Source organism: Hypanus sabinus, chromosome 6 (genome assembly GCF_030144855.1).
Source record: "Hypanus sabinus isolate sHypSab1 chromosome 6, sHypSab1.hap1, whole genome shotgun sequence".
In the NCBI taxonomy this organism is placed as follows: Eukaryota; Metazoa; Chordata; class Chondrichthyes; order Myliobatiformes; family Dasyatidae; genus Hypanus; species Hypanus sabinus.
The window spans coordinates 87783091-87802231 of NC_082711.1; positions in this window are offsets into that span (position 1 = coordinate 87783091).

The following is a 19141-nucleotide window of genomic DNA, read 5'->3' on the forward strand; positions in this document are numbered from 1 at the left end:
TATAACATTGCCTCCACATAAATATCATTTTAAAAAATGGAAGATATCTGACTTTCTACTGAAAACACTTCAGATAACTACTCTGACCTAGAAAGACCATCTGCACAAGTGCAGGATTTTCATCCAAAGCTAAGAAATCTGGCTGAGTTCCTGTGTTTCATCACCAAGGTCACAGGCAGAGTGAATGATGGGAGAGCAGACACGTGTAATCCTCAAAGATGACAGTGGGTGCCTCTTCTCCCTGGGGTGTGACTCAGCACTCTTACCACTCTGCCTGGTGCTGGTTAAAAGCCCGCAGCCTTTCCTGCAGTCTGTACAGGGAGTAGCTGAAGTGTGAGGAGTGCTCGCTGAGTCATTTCCCAAGGAAGTAAGTGAGAAGTATGCCTGGGCATCATCTAGACCACATTTTTGCAAAAGAATGGTGAAGAAACTGCTTACTAAACACTGAATGGACAAAAATATTATCTCATTTTAAGACTAACATCAAGTTCAAATTATATATATATATATATATATATGTGTGTGTGTGTGTGTGTGTGTGTGTGTGTGTGTGTGTGAAGTAGCCTAAATTATTCAATGTCTTATTCGAAAAATACTTAACTTGAAATAAAGTAAATTTAAAGCCTTGATCAAATGTAATACTTATAATGTGCTACACAGTTTACCCGTAAGTAAAAGTTTCTTCGAAGTCACAATATTTAAGCTGTCTATCTGAGAAATGAATTGCACGTTCAGTAATTTGATAAATTGAGTAATTTGAGCTTTCTCATTTTTGTGTATTCTTCAGGAAGTAATGTCCAAAGTAATTATTAAATTGTACACAGGAAACACTCTCTCTCATGGTGAGGAGAGGTTCATATACCAACTGCTAATGTCCCATACCTTGTATTGCATGTGTTACGAAATTCCCGTAACTGGGTCACTTACCAGCAAAGATAGAGAGGTCCGTTGAAGTCTGATGGTACTATTTTTAACAGTATTTATTTATAAAGGGGCACAAAAATAAGATTAATACAGACATTCAGATAAAATACGTCGTCAATACTCAATCTAAAACGCGGGTATAATAATAATCATCAATTAAGCAATAGCTCTATCGTTTGTCTAGGGGATATTGTATTGTCCGATGGAAAGATAAAAGTCACTGTCCTTTCAAGCTGCAGCTCTTTGGGTTTAAGAAAGACCGTTTGAAACTTGCCCGGGTCTTTATGAGGCCAATCCGTTGAGTCGGGAGAGTTGTTTCCCCGTTGTTAGTTCCAAGTCGTTTTCCGTGGTACCAGCCACCAGCCCCCAGGCAAGGGAACTGAACGCACGAGGCTTCCTTCAAATGGCTTCCCGCTATTGCGGGATCACTAGCGTTTCTTCTGGTGCGTCTGAGGGGCTGTCCATACAGCCCCCCTTTTATCTTAACTCACCGGGTAGTAGATGTCAATCAGGATGGGGTGATGCAATCTCTCTCTCAACCAGCCCACTTTGCCTGAGGACTTGCACATAGTATAGTCCCCAATCCACAAACGTTGTCTCCAGGAGACAATGGCCAGGTCTTTCTCTCTCATTTCCTGGGTCCTCTGACACAACCCAATAATGCTCTTGCGATTCCCACAAAGGAGGGGGCTACCCTGCACCCTCCAGCCCCTCAGAGCTGTGGTACATTCATAACACATGTCTCATTTGTTAAGCTCTACCCAGCTCTTAGATGCTAGTGAAGAGCCTGTAAATTTCCTTCATGGCAGTTTTCCTCCCCATCAAAGATGTCCATTTAGTAAGATAAGGCTTTTATTGCAGACATGATACAACCTGACTGACTCGGAGTTAATTAATTACTGAAGGATTAAAGTTTACCTGAAAACTTGTTGCTTTCCCTAATCAACAGTGGATAACAATGGCAAATTGTACAGCACCTTTGGCAGAGAGAAATGATCACAGCCTCTTCACAGGAAAACCCACAGAGAAAAAAATAGGCTAGTGGAACACATATCTTTTTAAGGAAGTGTTGTATGAAGTATCTTTAGATAAGAATTGGAGAAATGCAAAGATTTCAGGAGGAATTCTCAGGTCCAGGGATTGGACATCTGATGTCATGTTTGCTATTACTACATGTATTAATAAATCTGTTTAATACAATTCTGTTTAAAAATTGGCAGTATTTTTGATAAAATTGATGATGAAAATGAAGTCACTGTGGCACATGGACTTTAAGAAGGCTTTAGTAGGGTGTCACTGAACTGGTTTATTAATCAGTTGAAGCATGTGTCTCCTGCATACAAAGCTGGCGAAGTATCAGATAACTAACAAGTGATGAGTGGTTGTTTTCCAGGCTAGAGGAAGCTGAATAGTGGGTATCCCCAAGAATCAATGCTGGGACTATTGTTTTAATCTATACTAGTAACCTTGATTTAGGCTTGCAGGCCATAAATTCTAAATCTGCAGATGACGTAACCTGCCAGTATTGTGAACTGTGAGGAGGATAAAAATAAATTGCAAGAGAACATGGAATAGGAAGACACATAGCAGATGAGGCTTAATATGGAGAAATGTGAGGTGATGTATTTTCATAGGAAGAAGAGAGGTAATAGAGAATAAAGGACTAAACCAAAAATGGTTTAGAAATAGAGGAATCTGGGGTTTTGGATGCACAAATCATTTAAAGTGGCAAGGTAAGCACATGCAATTTTAGCCATTATTAGTACAAGCATAGAGTATAAAAGCAGGGAAGTCATGCTGAACCTTTTTAACACTGGTCTGGGCCTCAACTGGAGTATTGTTTTCAGTTCCGACCAGCTTGCTATAGGAAGGATGTGAGAGCATTACAGAAGGTCCAGGAAAAGATCACAATGGTCCCTGGGAATAGGTCTACATTTATAAGGATAACAAGGCAGCAATTATTTTCCTAAAGGGGAATGCTGAAGGCAGATTTTATAGAAATGCATAAAATAATGAGGGATGTGGACAGAATAGATAATGGAAAGCTGTTCCGTTTGGTGGTGGGGGTCAATGACCAGACATCACAGGAATAACATAAAGGGAAAGAGAATTAAACCTGACATGAGAAAAAAAAAATACAGCGTATGGTTGGAATCTGGGGACACTGTCGGTAGATGTGATAGAGGCAAGTTCCACAGTGTAATTCAAAAGGGAATAATAAAGATATAAACGTCAAAGAGAAAATATTTGAAAGGTTTTGGAGAAAAGGCCAGGGGGTGGAACTAATTACCTGCTTTGGTGAAGATCTGGTCTGGATATGATGGGGCCAATAGCCTCCTTGTCAGCTTTAACTTTGCTTCTTTGATTATAAATACACAAGAGATTCTGCAGGAGCTGAAATTCTTAAACGACACACACCCAAAGCTGGAGGAACCCAGCAAAACAGGCAGCAACTATGGGGAGAAAATAAACAGTCAATGTTTCTAGTCAAGGCCCTTCATCAAGACTGGAAAGGAAGGGGGCAGAAGCCAGAATCAGAGGGTAGAGAGAGGGAGTCTGAGGACAAACTGGCAGGTAATAGGTGAGCCCTGGTGTGTGTGTGTGTGTGTGTGTGTGTGTGTGTGTGTGTGTGTGTGTGTGTGTGTGTGTGTGTGTGTGTGTGTGTGTGTGTGTGTGTGTGTTGGGGGGGAGGTGTATGTGTATGTGAGGTGTGTATGTGGTGAATGTGTGTGTGTGTTTGAGTGTGTGATGTGTGTGTGGGGGGGGAGGTGTGTGTGTGTGAGAGAGAGAGTGAGTGGTATGGGGGAAGGGGATGATGTGAGAAGATGAGAGGTGCTAGGTGGAAGAGGTGAATGGCAGAAGAAGAAGGAATCTGATGGGAGAAGACGGTGGACCATGGAATAAAGATAAGGATATGGGAAAGGGAAGGGAAGGGGTGGAAGGGCCACCAGAAAAAAAGAAAAGAAAAGTGGGGTGGGGGAAACAGAGGTTAACAAGATTGATGTTCATGACATCAGGTTGGAGACTATGGGGTTGTTGTCCCTTCACTCTCCCACCCCAATAGAGGGGAGCTTCCAAAGGCCACCCATTTCAATCCCATTTCCCATTCACACCAGCACAGCCTTCTCTCCAGATATGAAAAGGCCAAATGCAGCTTGCTGCCTAAATGCAGATCACAGTGTACTATCGATGGATAAACAGGCTGATTCCTTGGTGTAAAATTTGGTACAGTGCGTTGTTGCATAATAAACAGGCTGCACATTTGATCTAAGCAGTGGGTGGAGCCTACAGGCACAGCATAAATAATTTGATTCCTATTATAAACACGAGAAGGTCTGCAGATGCTGGAAATCCAAAGCAACACATGCAAAATGCCGGAGGAACTCAGCAGATCAGGCAGCCTCAGTGGAAGTCAACGGTCTGGGCTGAGACTCTTCTTTAGGACTGGAAAGGAAGGGAAGATGACAGAGTAAAAAGGTGGGGGGAGGAGAAGGGGAAGATAGCGAGATGGTGACAGGTGAAGCCAAATGGGTCAGCAAGATAAAGGATCGTAGAGGAAGGAGCCTGATATACGGCATCTGCAGACTTCATGACTTGCTGCTTCACCGTGAACTCTCTTCGAGGGATGACTTCCCTGAAGAAGTTTAAGTCTCTTCGTTGAGAGTTCAGTGAGGCTGCATCTCACTGCTGCCCCTTTGTGATCTCTACTGCCCTCCAACCCGTTGACCATGTGCGCACCCAGACTCACACCCACAGCCACTCCTATCAGGTTCCTTCCCTTGCAGCCCGTAATCTTTCTGGCCCACCTGGCTTCACCTATCACTTTCCAGCTAGCCTCCTCTCCCTCCCCCCACCAACCTTTTTATTCTGGCATCTTCCCCCTTCCTTTCCAGTCCTGAAGAAGGGTCTCGGCCTGAAACGTCTACTGTTTATTCATTACAACAGATGCTGCATTACCTGCTGAGTTCCTCCGGCATTTTGGGTGTGTGTTGCCTGTTGTTGGATAAGCAGGAAGTACCCTAGCTTAAATAATCACCACTGTGCACCAACACTGTATAAACAGGCTGCTCCCTCAGTACAAACAGTGACTATGTGTCCTGTCCTGGGACAGGCACGCCGCACCTTATGTATAAACAAGTGAACCCTGCATTGCTGCTGGATAAACAGGCTGCTGCTTAGGGATTAAAAAAAGAGGCACCGGGTATTGTCAGTGTACAGTATAAACAGTTCACTCTCTCATTATAAACAGTGGGCACAGTGCACTGTTACCACAAATAAGATGCTCCCCATAGATAACCAGAGAGTGCATTGAACCACTAGAGGATAAACAGACTGCTCCTTCGGTATAAATAGTAGATGTAGTTCACTGTCATAGCATGTATAGACTGCTTGCTCAGTTTAAAGAGTAGGTGCAAGTTTCTCACTTCATGTGAATGGTGAGCACATATCTGTCCTGTGGTGATACACTGATATGCAGGAATCACTGTTTATACCAAGGGAGCACCTATTTATCCAGTAACAAATAACTACACCCCCTGTTTTAAGTAGGAACCTGTTTATTGGCAATAGTGAAGTGCCCACTATGCATGCATACAGTACCTCAGGAGTAGGCTATGAAAGTACACCAACCTCACATTGTTTGAGTTATCTGTTAATATTCCTAATTACTTGTCCCAGCTGAATACAAAACTACTGTTAATCATGCATGAGGATCTCTCTGTATCTCAGAGCACTGCAGTCTCACATTTCTCATGGTCAAAATTCATAAAAAATGTTATCCCTAATTGCCCTTGAGAAGTAACTTTTAGCTACCTTCCTGAATACCTCTGGAGAAGGGTACTCTGGCAGTGCTGCTGGGAAGGGACCGCTAGGCTTTAGACTTGGTGACAATGAAAAAATCAGTGATAAATTTCCAGATGAGAATGGTGATCTATTTGGAGAGGCACCTACTGATTATGAATCTGTACTGATGACCTTCTTGGTGGTAGAGCTCACAGGGTTAGGTGCTATTACAGAAGCCTGGGTAAGTACCGTAACGGCAGCCACTGCGTGCTGATGGCGGATGCTTGCTGAGCTGGTGATCCATTGAGCCACTTTGCCTTAGATGACGTTGAGCTTCTTTAGTGTTGTTGGAACTCCAGTAATCTGTATAAATAGAGAGGGTTTCATCAATTTAATGTGGATAAATGTAGGTTATCCACTTTGGTTGCAAGAACAGGAAAACAGATTATTATCTGAATGGTAGCCGATTAGGAAAAGGCGAGGTGCAATGAGACCTGGGTGTCATCGTACACCAGTCATTGAAGGTGGGCATGCAGGTACAGCAGGAGGTGAAAAAGGCAAATGGTATGTTGGCATTCATAGCAAAAGGATTTGAGTACAGGAGCAGGGAGGTTCTACTGCAGTTGTACAAGGCCTTGGTGAGACCACACCTGGAGTACTGTGTGCAGTTTTGGTCCCCTAATCTGAGAAAAGACATTCTTGCCATAGAGGGAGTACAGAGAAGGTTCACCAGATTGATTCCTGGGATGGCAGGACTTTCATATGAAGAAAGACTGGATCGACTAGGCTTATACTCACTGGAATTTAGAAGATTGAGGGGGGATCTTATTGAAACGTATAAAATTCTAAAGGGATTGGATGGGCTAGATGCAAGAAGATTGTTTCCGATGTTGGGGAAGTCCAGAACGAGGGGTCACAGTTTAAGGATAAAGGGGAAGCCTTTTAGGACCGAGATGAGGAAAAACTTCTTCACGCAGAGAGTGGTGAATCTGTGGAATTCTCTGCCACAGGAAACAGTTGAGGCCGGTTCATTGGCTATATTTAAGAGGAAGTTAGATATGGCCCTTGTGGCTAAAGGGATTGGGGTATGGAGAGAAAGCAGGTACAGGGTTCTGAGTTGGATGATCAGCCATGATCATACTGAATGGTGGTGCAGGCTCGAAGGGCTGAATGGCCTACTCCTGCACCTATTTTCTATACTTCTATGTTTCTAAGTTCGTGATTTGTGCCTTGTAGATAGGAAAAATAATAAGAGGTGTCATGAGGTGAGTCATGAGTCACAAGATACCCAGCTCTCATAAATATCTCATAAATAACATAAATATCATAAATATCTGCTCTCATAAATATGGAATTTGCATAGATGGTCCAGTTGAGTTCCTAGTATAGCATGATCAGTGGTGAAAGCAGCTTATTTTTTAAACTGTACACTTCTATTTATAACATTGTCATTCTAAGCCGTTTGCTTTGATTGCTCTGGCTGTGTTTTTCTTTACCAGAAAGCTGACCGATATTGAATTAATTTCATTTGTGATAGTGATTATGGGGTCACAGCGATAGTGATGCCACTGAACGCCAAGGGCAAGTGCTTGCATTCTCTCTGACTGGTCATAGTTGTTGCCTTTCATTTCTCTGGCATGAGTGAATGTAACTTGGCACTGACCTATCCATACTCGAATATTGTGAAGTGCACATAGGCTGTTTCATTACTGAGGATTTGTGAATGAATTGAACATTGAGCTAGTAATGGCAAACATCCCCTCTTCTAACTTTACAATGGGAAGAAGGTCATTTAAACTGAGGAGCTCATGCAGTGATGTCCTGGGTGATGTTTGCTGATGACCGATCTCCATCAACATCAACTCCCTTCCATTTTGCATGGTATTTATTCAACCAACACTGTAATCAACCTCTTCCTGCTGATTAACTGCAGGTTGAATAAATTTGAGTCTAGGTCAGTCTGTAGGCTGGTACAGTGTATGACTCAATACTATGGAGTGTTTTTAATTGATTCTCATTAACAGCAATTCTGCAGGGGCTCCTTGATGTGACACATTGAAAATATTGCCTTGCTATTAAGATAGTTACTCACACCCCTCCTCTGAAATTCATGTTTGGATCAAGAATGTGGAAGGTCTGGAGTTCAGTTGTCCTGTCCAAACCCAAACTGGGCATCGGTGAACAGGATATTGCTGTAATGCCATCACTTGATAGCACTATTGATGCTGCTATCCATCAGCTTCATCAAGATTGTTAATTGATGTAATGGGCAGTAATTATGTGGATTACCTTCATGTTTGCTTTTTGTGAAAGGGCGTCTTTGGCTGATTTCCCACATTGTCAGGTACATGCCAATACTGGGACAGCTTGACCGGTTTTTGAATGTAAATCCTCAGTAGTGTGGCTGGTGTATTAACTGGTAGCATGACTTTTGCTGCATCCAATACTTTCAATCATTTTATGATATCACGTGGAGTGAATCACATTGACTGCAGGCTGGATTCTGCAATGGTGATAATCAGGAGGAAGCTGAAATGAATCCTGTGTTCAGCACTCAATGCACATTAACGTCCACTAATGCGACAATAAAATATTAAGTATATTTTTCCAGATTGTCTTGCCAAGCACTTTCATAAACGAGGAAAGCACCACAAAGGGTTTTTCTGGATATTAACATTTAGTAAAGGATTTCAGAGACCATAGGCTCTTTGGCACACCCATAAGGAACAAACAGTAAAATGCACCAATAAGGAATTGCACAGATAAAAATAAATTAACACTACAATTGAAAAAAGCAAAATTTACAGATGCTGTAAATCTGAATTAAAACCAGCAAATTATGAAAATAACCTGCAGGTTCAGTAAAATCTATAGAGAGAGAAGCAATCAGTGTTCTAGAATCAGAACTGAGGACATTTAGAAAACAAGCATGTTTTATAATGCAGAGAGGCGGAAGAGGTAGAGATAATGAAGCAATTGTCTGTGGTAGGCTGGAGGACATGAACTTCCCAATGTGGTGTGCTGGCCTGTCTGGAGGAGGTGTATAGGACATGAAAGAAAGAATGAATACATGGATAATTCAATCTTTCGTTTCAAGTACACCACGTAAATTTCAAAAAAAGAGATATGTATTTTATTTTACCACCAATTGTATTTATAAAACATAAATATATTTGCATAAATTGATTTTTCACATACTGTGAAGGATATCCCAAAGAACTTTACGGCTAATGAACTACTTTTGAGATACATTTACTCTTCTAATATAGGAAACACAGTACATTTACGAATGGGAAGCTCAGAGATGTAAAAGTCTATAACCTATATAATGCCTTGATGCACCATCAATAACCCACTCTGAGACGTAAAGGCGAGATATTGGCTTTTATTGACTGGAAGAAGGAACAAGCAGTGAGTAACCACCATACTACATCCTGGAGACTAAGAGGCCGGGCTCAGGCCTTGATTGCCTTTATATAGGGGTCTGTGGGAGGAGCCACAGGACCAGTCAGCAGGGGGTGTGTCCAGACAGGTATATGTAGTTCACCACATGCCTATGAAAAGTATTCACCACCCCTGCATTGGAAGTTTTCATGTTTTATTGTTTTATAACATTGAATCACAGTGGATTTAATTTGGCTTTGGTTTGACACTGATCAACAGAAAAAGACTCTTTCATATCAAAGTGAAAATAGATCTAAATTAATTACAAATATAAAACACAAAATAATTGATTTCATAAGTATTCATCCCCTTCAAGTCAGTATTTAGTAGATGCACTTTTGGCAGCAATTACAGTGTTGAGTCTGTGTGGATGGGTCTCTTTCAGCTTTGCACACTGCAATTTTCACCATTCTTCTTTACAAAACTGCTCAAGTGGTCAGATTGGATGGGGATCATGAGTGAACAGACCTTTTTTAAGTCCAGCCACAAATACTCAATTGGATTGAGGCCTGGACTCTGACTTGGCCACTACACAATATTAACTTTGCTGTTTTTAAGCCATTCCTGTGTCATATTGGCTTTATGCTTGGGGTCATTGTCTTGCTGGAAAACAAATCTTCTCCCAAGTTGCAGAGCTCCCTTGCAGTCTGCATCAGGTTTTCCTTTAGGGTTTCCCTGTACTTTGCTGCATCCATTTTACCCTCTATCTTCACGAGCCTTCCAGGGCCTGCTGCAGTGATTTCAGAGACCATGATGCAACTACCATCATGTTTCATGGTAGGTGTGGTGTGTTTTTGATGATGTGCAGTGTTTAGCTCATGCAAAACATAGCTTTTAGTCCGATGGCCAAAAGCTCAATTTTGGTTTCATCAGACACAGAACCTTTTAACAGTTGACTTCAGTATCATGCCTTCTGTTAAACTCCAGCCAAGATTTTATGTGAGTAACTTTCAACAGTGGCTTTCTCTTTGCCACTCTCCCATAAAGCTGTGACTAGTAAAGCACCCGGGCAACAAAGGGCAACAATTATTGTCTGCACAGTCTCTCTCATCTCAGCCTCTGAAGCTTGTAACTCCTCCAGAGTTGTCATAGCTCTCTTGGTGGCCTCCCTCACTAGTTCCCTTCTTGCACAGTCACTCAGTTTTTGAGGACAGCCTGCTCTAAGCAGATTTACAGTTATGTCATATCCCTTCCATTTCTTGATGATTGACTTAACCGTACTTCAAGGGATATTCAGTGACTTGGAAATGATTTTGTATCCATCTTCTGATTTGTGCTTTTCAATAACCTTTTCACAGAGCTGCTTGGAGTGGTCCTTTGTCTTCGTGATGTAGGTTTTGTCAGGATACTGACTCACCAGCAGTTGGACCTTCCAGATACAGATGTACTTTTACAACGATAATTTCAAACTCCTTGACTACACACGGTGATCTCCATTTAACTAATTATGTGACTTCTAAAACCAACTGGCTGCAGCAGTGATGATTGGTGTGTCATATTAATTTAGATCAGTTTGTAGAGATCTGTTTCCATTTTGAAATGTAATAGTCTTTTTCTGTTGGTCAGTGTCAAAAAAAGCCAAATTAAATCCACTATAATTCAATGTTGTAAAACATGAAAACTTCCGGGGGGGGGGGGGGTGGGGTGAATATTTTTTATAGGCACTATAATTGTAATATCTGTGAGGGACAATGTTGATCAGGAGACAATGAAGAACTCCCATGTTTCATGGAAATTTTATATTCTCATGAGAGAAAATTAAGAGTGTTGGGATTCATGTCTCCTCTGAAGAATGGCATCTTCAAGAATGAAGCACTCTGTCATTGCCTGAGGCATCTATACTCTAGTCTCTGAAGTGGGACTTTAAACCTCAATCTTGTCTCAGAGGCAGATTACTACAGTTTACTCTGTTATGTCACTTTGGATAAATTAAAGATTCATTAAAAAGAATGATATTGAAATATAATAAAAATAAACTAATTGCTAACAATTTTGCATATTAGAATAAACACATATGATTGGTAGGTTTTAATCAGAAGCTTTCTTACAGAGGACTTTAATCACACAGTAACACATTGCTGGCACTACAGGATGTGAAAAGGGAAGCAGAAAGTGCTGACTCAATGTCATACTCTGCTTAGATTTAGTAACTGTGAAATAATCTGAAGGTTCATCTCAGAAACAGTACAAAGTCACAAATCACGACTATTATTTCTTTCTTATTCTTTTCATATCCTATGAAAAGAGGATTTAGAAGGTTTCTCTTTAAGTTAGTACAGTAATTTAGGAACCTTTCCCAAAAATTGTTAGTCTCATTAAATTATACACAATTTAATTACCTTGGTGCCAGAATTTTGAAATAATCATGACATTACTCACACCAATGTCAGCCACAAGGAAATTGATCAGTTCATGCCAGATCCAACATTATCTGGACTTTATGTAACCAGGACTTATTTTTCAAGAGGCGGAGGGCCAAATGACAGGCATCCAATGAGGCAGTGGGCTCCAAGCAACAACTTGCTTTTAGAGAACATCCTCAGCAGTACGCTATCAGCCTTTGATACCTTGTAACTTCTGAATAATTCTTATAATCGCTGTGCAGTAAGATTCTTTGTTTATTTTTCAGAGAGGTAAAGCCATGATACAGAAGTAATGGAAGTGAAGGCTCTTTGTTCCACATGGTAATTGAAGAAAATATGCTTTTGAAATATGGAATATATTTTTCTTAGAACTATATTAAGTCCTTTTATTTTTCATTATTTTCTTTCCACTGTGTCAAACTGAAAATTCAGTTTTAAAACCCAATACAGTTGTTTCATACAAAATTCTTTCCCCTCCAATTAACTGATCTCTGAATCAATGTTCCTCAAATTTTAATTATTCATTATTGCTTCTCTTTTCCAATGTGAAGAATTTGTTAGGTTGCCAGAATTTTAATTTTAAATCTGATCTGGTGATAAGTTATTTGATCTTTGTTGGGTTTTGTTTTATGAGAAGGAAAAAATACCCACCTAATGCTTGTGTTGAAAGCCAAATTATCAAGGAGTTGCTATGGGAACAAAATGTTATTTGGTTGAGAGTCTACGTACCAGATAGCTCACATCCTTCAAAGAACCTTTCAAATATATATACATAATGCTGCTTCTGATTAGTTAGTTGTATGAAATTTAATGGGAATCACTTACATGTCATGATTTAAATTGTATCATGACTTTAAAAATATTTTGTTTCCATCCAGACAGGTGGATTTTATTGCATTCATAGGGTAATTTGAGAAATATTAACATTCTAGATCAAATACAGTAATGTAATTCTTAAAATCAATAGCTTGAGTGAATTTCATTCTAAATTTAAATTCATAAGTAGTTGTACTCAAGGCTAAAATAATGATGATAACTCATTAATAAAATGTAATAAGTTGCACAGAACAGATGCCTGTGTAGAAGATCATCTATCCATAAAGGAGTGTTCCTCATCAAATCTACAGAAGTATTCTGTACTTGTTATGTTTTGTAATTCCAAAACAGAAAACTAATTGAAAAGAAAACAGAGAGCTGGGAATGTGAGTATAACTTTGGTTTTACTTTAAGCAAGACACACATGTATGACATGGTGGTGTAATGAGGTATGCAATACATATATTTTTACATATAACCAGTAATGGATTATTTAAACAAATAAAGAATGCTTACTCAAAGAATATATTTACAATATTGATCAAAAATTACTGATACATTAAATATGCAACAATACATTTATTACCTTTTGAATGAGTGACAATAATAGTATAAAAATGGCTGACTGATGCTTTGCAAAATTCTTCACATAAAATGCATTATACAAAGTCTATCAGGAAGACACAGGGAAGACCCCAGGCACGATCACCTAAAACACAATTAGTTGAATAAATTAATCTGCTTTAGCTAAATAAGTGAGGATTGTTGACCTGTTGCCAGAAGACTAGCTTAATTTTTATCTAGTTGTGCTATGAAATCATTAATTGCAGAATAAATCTCAGTGTACCATTCTCTCCAAGTATGAACTTTTCCAGTAGGGCAGCTGTCCTTTAAAACTGTAGGTTTTGTTTATGAATTTGTGGAAAGGGATTTGAACAATTTTAACTTAGAGACAAGCTCATATCTGACTGCAAACAAGAAATGAAATTGCAACAGCTGAGAGGTTGTATTTCTTTGTTTCTGACATTCACACTTATTTTCAAAAGCATCAAATACTTTGCATCAATAAAGCTCATTTTCATAAAATTTATTGCAATTAATTTCAAATTCATAGGTAACAAAGTAACAATGAGACAAAAATGGAAATTGCCACACAATTACGCACACAGCTATATTTAAGCTCAGGACTACAGAAAGATGTTAGTACAGTTGTTCCTTGGTTACTGTGTACACAATGCAATGATCTTAAACTTTATTGAACTCTACAAAGTTGGAGAAGCAAGAACAACCAACTGTGATCTAAGATTTTGTTTCTGCACTGGTATGGAGCAAAATGGCGACTTCATAAGATGCAATTCTGTTCTCTAACCAACTGTACCATTAAAGCTATCTGGATATAAATTGAAAGAATGTATCAAATATTTGATCCCTCTTGCACCAAGGGCAGAAACTTGGGAATTGTTTTATTGATTTTCATAAAACTTATGCCTGTGACATTATTTGTGAAAGCTGCAAAACAGCATTACTGTACAGATTCCCATAACACCTCAACTATCTTCAGATCAATTTAATAGAAAATTGTCAAACAGAGCAAGGGCTAATAATTTTATGACACTAAAAGGGCTAGATAAATGTCCATGTTGCACAGAGCAATTTTTTAAAAAATATGATGAGACATAAGTGAAAGAGAACTTTTGGCTCATTGGTCTTCCTAAATCAGAGTACAGAAGGTGAGTATTATGTTGAAGTTGCATAAGATGTTGGTGAGGCTAAATTTGGAATATTGTGTGAAATTTTGGTCACCTACTTACAGGAAAGATATCAATAAGATTGAAAGAGTCTAGATGAAATTTTAGAAGGATGTTGCCATGACTTGAGGACCTGAGTTATAGGTAAGGGTTGAAGAGGTTTGAGCTTTATTCCCTGGAGCGTAGGAGAACAAGGGGTGATTTGATAGAGGTGAACAAAATTATGAAGGGTATAGATAGGGTAAATACAGCAGCATTTTCCACAGAGGTTGGGTGCAACTAGAACTAGAGGTCATAGGTTAAGGGTGAAAACTGAAATATTTAAGGGGAACCTGAGGGAGAATGTTACTCAGAGGGTGTTGTGAGTTTGGAGTGAGCTGCTAGCAGATGTGGTGGATGTGTGTTTGATTGAAACATTTAAGAGAAATTTGAATAAATCTACGGATGGGGAGAAGTATGGAGGGTATGGTCCAGGTGTGGGTTGATGGGACTGGGCAGTACAACAGTTGGTCATAAACTAGATAGGCTCTAGGCCCTGCTGTGTACTGAAGTGTTTTATGACACTTTTACTGACCATGTTGCAAAGTTTATCACAATTCCTCATGCCTCATTCCAATTGGAAAGTGGAAAGAAAACATCCCTTGCTGCTATTAATTCCTAGAATATTATTTCAAGTTTATATAGCACTGAAAAAGTGCATGTGTTGAAAGTTGTGAAAAACATCCGTCCAATGCTGGCACTGGATACAGCCTGAACGTGCCAATAAATAATGAGTCAGTTGGAGACAATGAGGGCATGCCAGGTGGAGGGTAGTGGGTGAGGTAGATTACAAGGCATATTAGCTTGGCCCGCTACAATTCAATTTTTATAAAGTCTTTCAGGATTATTACTTTGTTCATTTTCTCTTGGCATTTGGACCATGGCTTTACTAGAAAGGTGAATTTTTAGTCTCCATCTCATGTAGATTAAGGTGCAAATATGGGCCAAACCATCTGATCTGTTGGTCTCTCTGTTCTTCACTGGAAGCTGCAGTTGGTGTTTCTTAAGTAGTCACTTCAGGCCCTACTAATCCCATAGGTCTTGTGGGCATCTGCTTTCACTTCCTGTTCTACAATTCCTGCTTCAAATAAAGTCTTCATAACCTTGAGTGCATTTAATTAGGTATTCTGAGTCACCTTCTTCTTGGCATTGCCTACATTGAGCTAATAATTTATCAATGACTATACCATTTGGAATGTTACTGGATGCAATGAACTCAATTTGAACAGTGTTCTCTTTGGTTACTTCTGAGGGAACTTTATACATGTGTCTCTGTTTTTGCATTGCTTTGCATCCTGCCTCCACTGGCTTACTGGTGCAGGAGTCTGCAGATACTGGACATCTGGAGCAACATACAAAGTGCTAAGTGGGTCAAAGAACATCAGTGGTGGGAAATGGACAGTTCATGTTTCGGGTTGAGGCCTTTTATCAGGACTGGTAAGAAAGAGGGGGAGATGGGGTGTATAAAAAATGTGGAAGAGAGGGGTAGAGCAAAAGCTGACAGTTGATAGGTAGATCTAGTTGTCATGGACTGTTCATTTCCCTTCACAGATGCTACCTGACTGGCTGAGTCCCTCCAACTTTTTGTTCTTGCTATTACTTTTTAGGTCACAATGTCATCTTCTCTGACCTTCCAATTTTGGTTTGTCTCCAAGGCTTTCATATATAATGTGAATGTTTTCCATTTTTTCTGTCTTGTCATGACTCTGCTGTAATGGCTCATTATATTAATATTAATGTCAGATTAATAAATCCATTTCTTTTGCAACATTCTTCAGAGGATATTCAGAACTCTGGATTGGCTTCCATGTTGTAATGTTCTTTGTTTTTAATGTAACCGGCTCAGTCTATGTTTGATTCAGTCTACTTAATGATTGTATATCTAGCATAGACCTTGTAGATATGGATTTCCACAGCCACCCCCAAGAATACACACAGTTTCAGCATTACCAACAATATCAATTTTGCAAAGTCCAGATGAGCTTGCTTTACTGCAGTGTTTCCATCATTTTCTATTTTCATTTGAGCTTTCCATTTTCTGTATTAATTGCATTTGCATTGTAACCCACACACACACACAAAATGCTAGAGGAACTCAGCAGATCAGGCGGCAGCTACAGAAAGGAATAAACAGTTGACCTTTCAGGACGAGACCCTTCTTTGGGACTGGAAAAGAAAGGCGAGGAAGCCGGAATAAGAATGTAGGGAATGGGAAATAGTACAAGCTAGAAGATGATTGGTGAAGCCAGGTAGGTGGGTGGGTGGGGGGAGGGGTGGGGAGATGAAGTAAGATGAAGTAAGAAACTGGGAAAATGTAGGTGGAAAATATAAAGGGCTGAAGAAGAAGGAATTCCAGAGGGAAGGGAGTAGACCATGGGAGAAAGGGAAGGAGGAAGAGCACCAGGGGTTTGTGATAGGCAGGTGAGGAGAAGGGGTAAGAGGGGAGCCATAATGGGGAATGGAAAAAGAGAGAAAGGGAAGAGGAGAGAAATTACCAGAAGTTAGAGGCATCAATGTTCATTGTGTCAGGTTGGAGTCTACCCAGATGGAATATGAGGTGTTGCTCCTCCATCCTGAGAGTGGCCTCATTGTGGCAGTAGAGGAGGCCTTGTCAGAATGGAAATGGGCAGTGGAATTAAAATGGCTGCTGACCAGCAGATGCTGCTTTTTTGCAGGGGCAGTGAAGATGCTCAACAAGTGGTCCCACAATCTGCATCAGGTCTCACCGAAGTAGCGGAGGCAGCATCGGGAGCATTGGATACAGTGGATGACCCTGACAGACTCACAGGCAAAGTGTTGTCTCACCTAGAAAGAATGTTTGTGGATGTGAACGGTGGTGAGGGGAGTAGGTGAATGGCAGGTGTAGCATGTGTTCCACTTGCAGGGATAAGTGCCAGAAGGGAGATCAGTGGGGACGGGTGAATGGATAAGGGCATCATGGAGAGAGTGAAGCCTAGAGAGTCTAGAGTTGGAGGGGGACAGGTAAAGTTGTGTTTGGTGATAGGATCAATGATGATGGTGGAAGTTGCCGAGAATGAGGTGCTGGATGTGGAGTCTCATGGGGTGGTTGGTAAGGACGAGCAACACTATCCCTGTTAAGGCAGTGGAAAGATGGGATGACAGTGGATGTCTGGGAAATGGAGGAGATGTGGATGAGGGCAGAAGGAGGAGGACATCTGTGATGTTCTAAAAAGGAAAACCTCATCCTGGGAACAAATGCAGTAGAAAAGGAGAAACTCAGAAAAGGGGAAGTATTTTTACAAGTGACAGGTTGGGAAAAAGTATAGTTGTGAGAGTCAATAGGTGAGTAGGTAATTGTATTTTCAGTTTGTTTCACAGCATCATGCTTTTGTAGCTGCTTCTGTAATCAATACCTTTGGTCAAAATCTTTTTCCTGCTAGCATAATGCAATAATTGTTTCATTTGTTTGACAGCTAACAAGCCTTCACCATGAAAAACAAAAATCAATAACTGCAAATGCTGGAAATCTGAAATGAAAATAATATTGCTGTAAACATTTGGAGGTCAGGCAAGAGAAACAGAGTTAATATTTCAAGATGAAGAACCTGGGGAAGGAGGGAAAACAAATTAGAGTCAAGCTACAAGGAGGATGGGGATGGGGATGGGGACAGAGACAGATAGGAAACAGGAAATATCTCTCTTGTTCTAACATCCACTCTGCAAATTACTTGCACAATCTGTTCTCTGGCAAAGGGTCTTCAAAATGAAGAGTTGACTTTTCCTTTCCACAGACATCATTTGGCTAATTGGGTAATTCCAGTATTTTCTGTTTTAATTTTGGATTTACAGATTTATTGATTTTCAAATGGAAGGTGAGGTCAGGTTTGCTTTGGGGATAAACTCTAAACAAGATCATCTAGTCAGTGAGTTCATCTGGACAGTATGAACATGTTGCTTTGGTCATAAAAGCTATGAAATTGGGTTAGAGGAGGAAAACACAAGCAATGTGATGAAAGAGTTGTGAAATACAGAACATATCCAGCAGGATAGATTGTTCTCATGGAGAAAAATTAGAACAATATCCCAGACAGATTATCTGACCCATATTGATACAAAGAAAGTGATTTACTTTTAGTTGATGGAGTCCAGGGGACTGGTACTTGCCAAGATGGAAGATAGAGTGTGTTTTTTCAATTTATGTTGAGAACAGGAAGTAGAGGAGATGCTGCCATTGGTTCTTTTAACTATGGTGATTGGAAAGCCATGGTTTAGAAGGAGAAAATCTGACACCTGTGAAATTGGTGTGGAAATAAGCTCAGGAATTTTTAAATTTCTGAAATGGTACAAGAAAGTCAATAATGATGTTCATGTACAAGAAAAAAGTGTTGAGGGAGGATGCACGATTAAGACTGAAACAAGAACTGTTCTATATATATCACACACAAAAAGAGAAGCATAAAGGGCCAGTGTAAATTCTCGTGGCTACACCTTTGATCTGGAGAAAAAGTGGAGCTCAAGAATGCCTTCTCTGTATTGTTTATGCCTCTTTATTAATACTATCCATTCTCACTGCAGACACTCATCTGTAGATATCATAGTTTAAAATCAAAACAAAAACTACAAATGCTCAAAATCTGATATGAAAGTCATATTTATGGAACAAGTAAGGCCATGAGACAGCATCTGTGAAAAGAGAAAAATATTTCATGCTTCTGGTCAAAAACTCTTATCAGAACTGGGAAAGGAAAAGGAAATGACAGTTTTAATTTACAGGGTGCATGGGTAGGGATGGAAAGGACAAAGAGAATATCTTTGGTAGGGTGAAGCCAGGTTAAATGGAACTGGTTCCGGTGTTTACAGGGGTAATAGATGTTGACAGGAGAAAAATGGAGAAAGATAGAAAAAAACAAAGAGACATGTTAAAACTAAGATTTGTATCTGAAAGCTGTTGATAAGCCTGAAACCAAAAGAAAAATGTTTGAATTGCTCAATAAGGGCAGTATTTATTGAGCAAAAATACCTGAATTAATATTACATTTGGAGATATTGTGTTCCATTCACCAT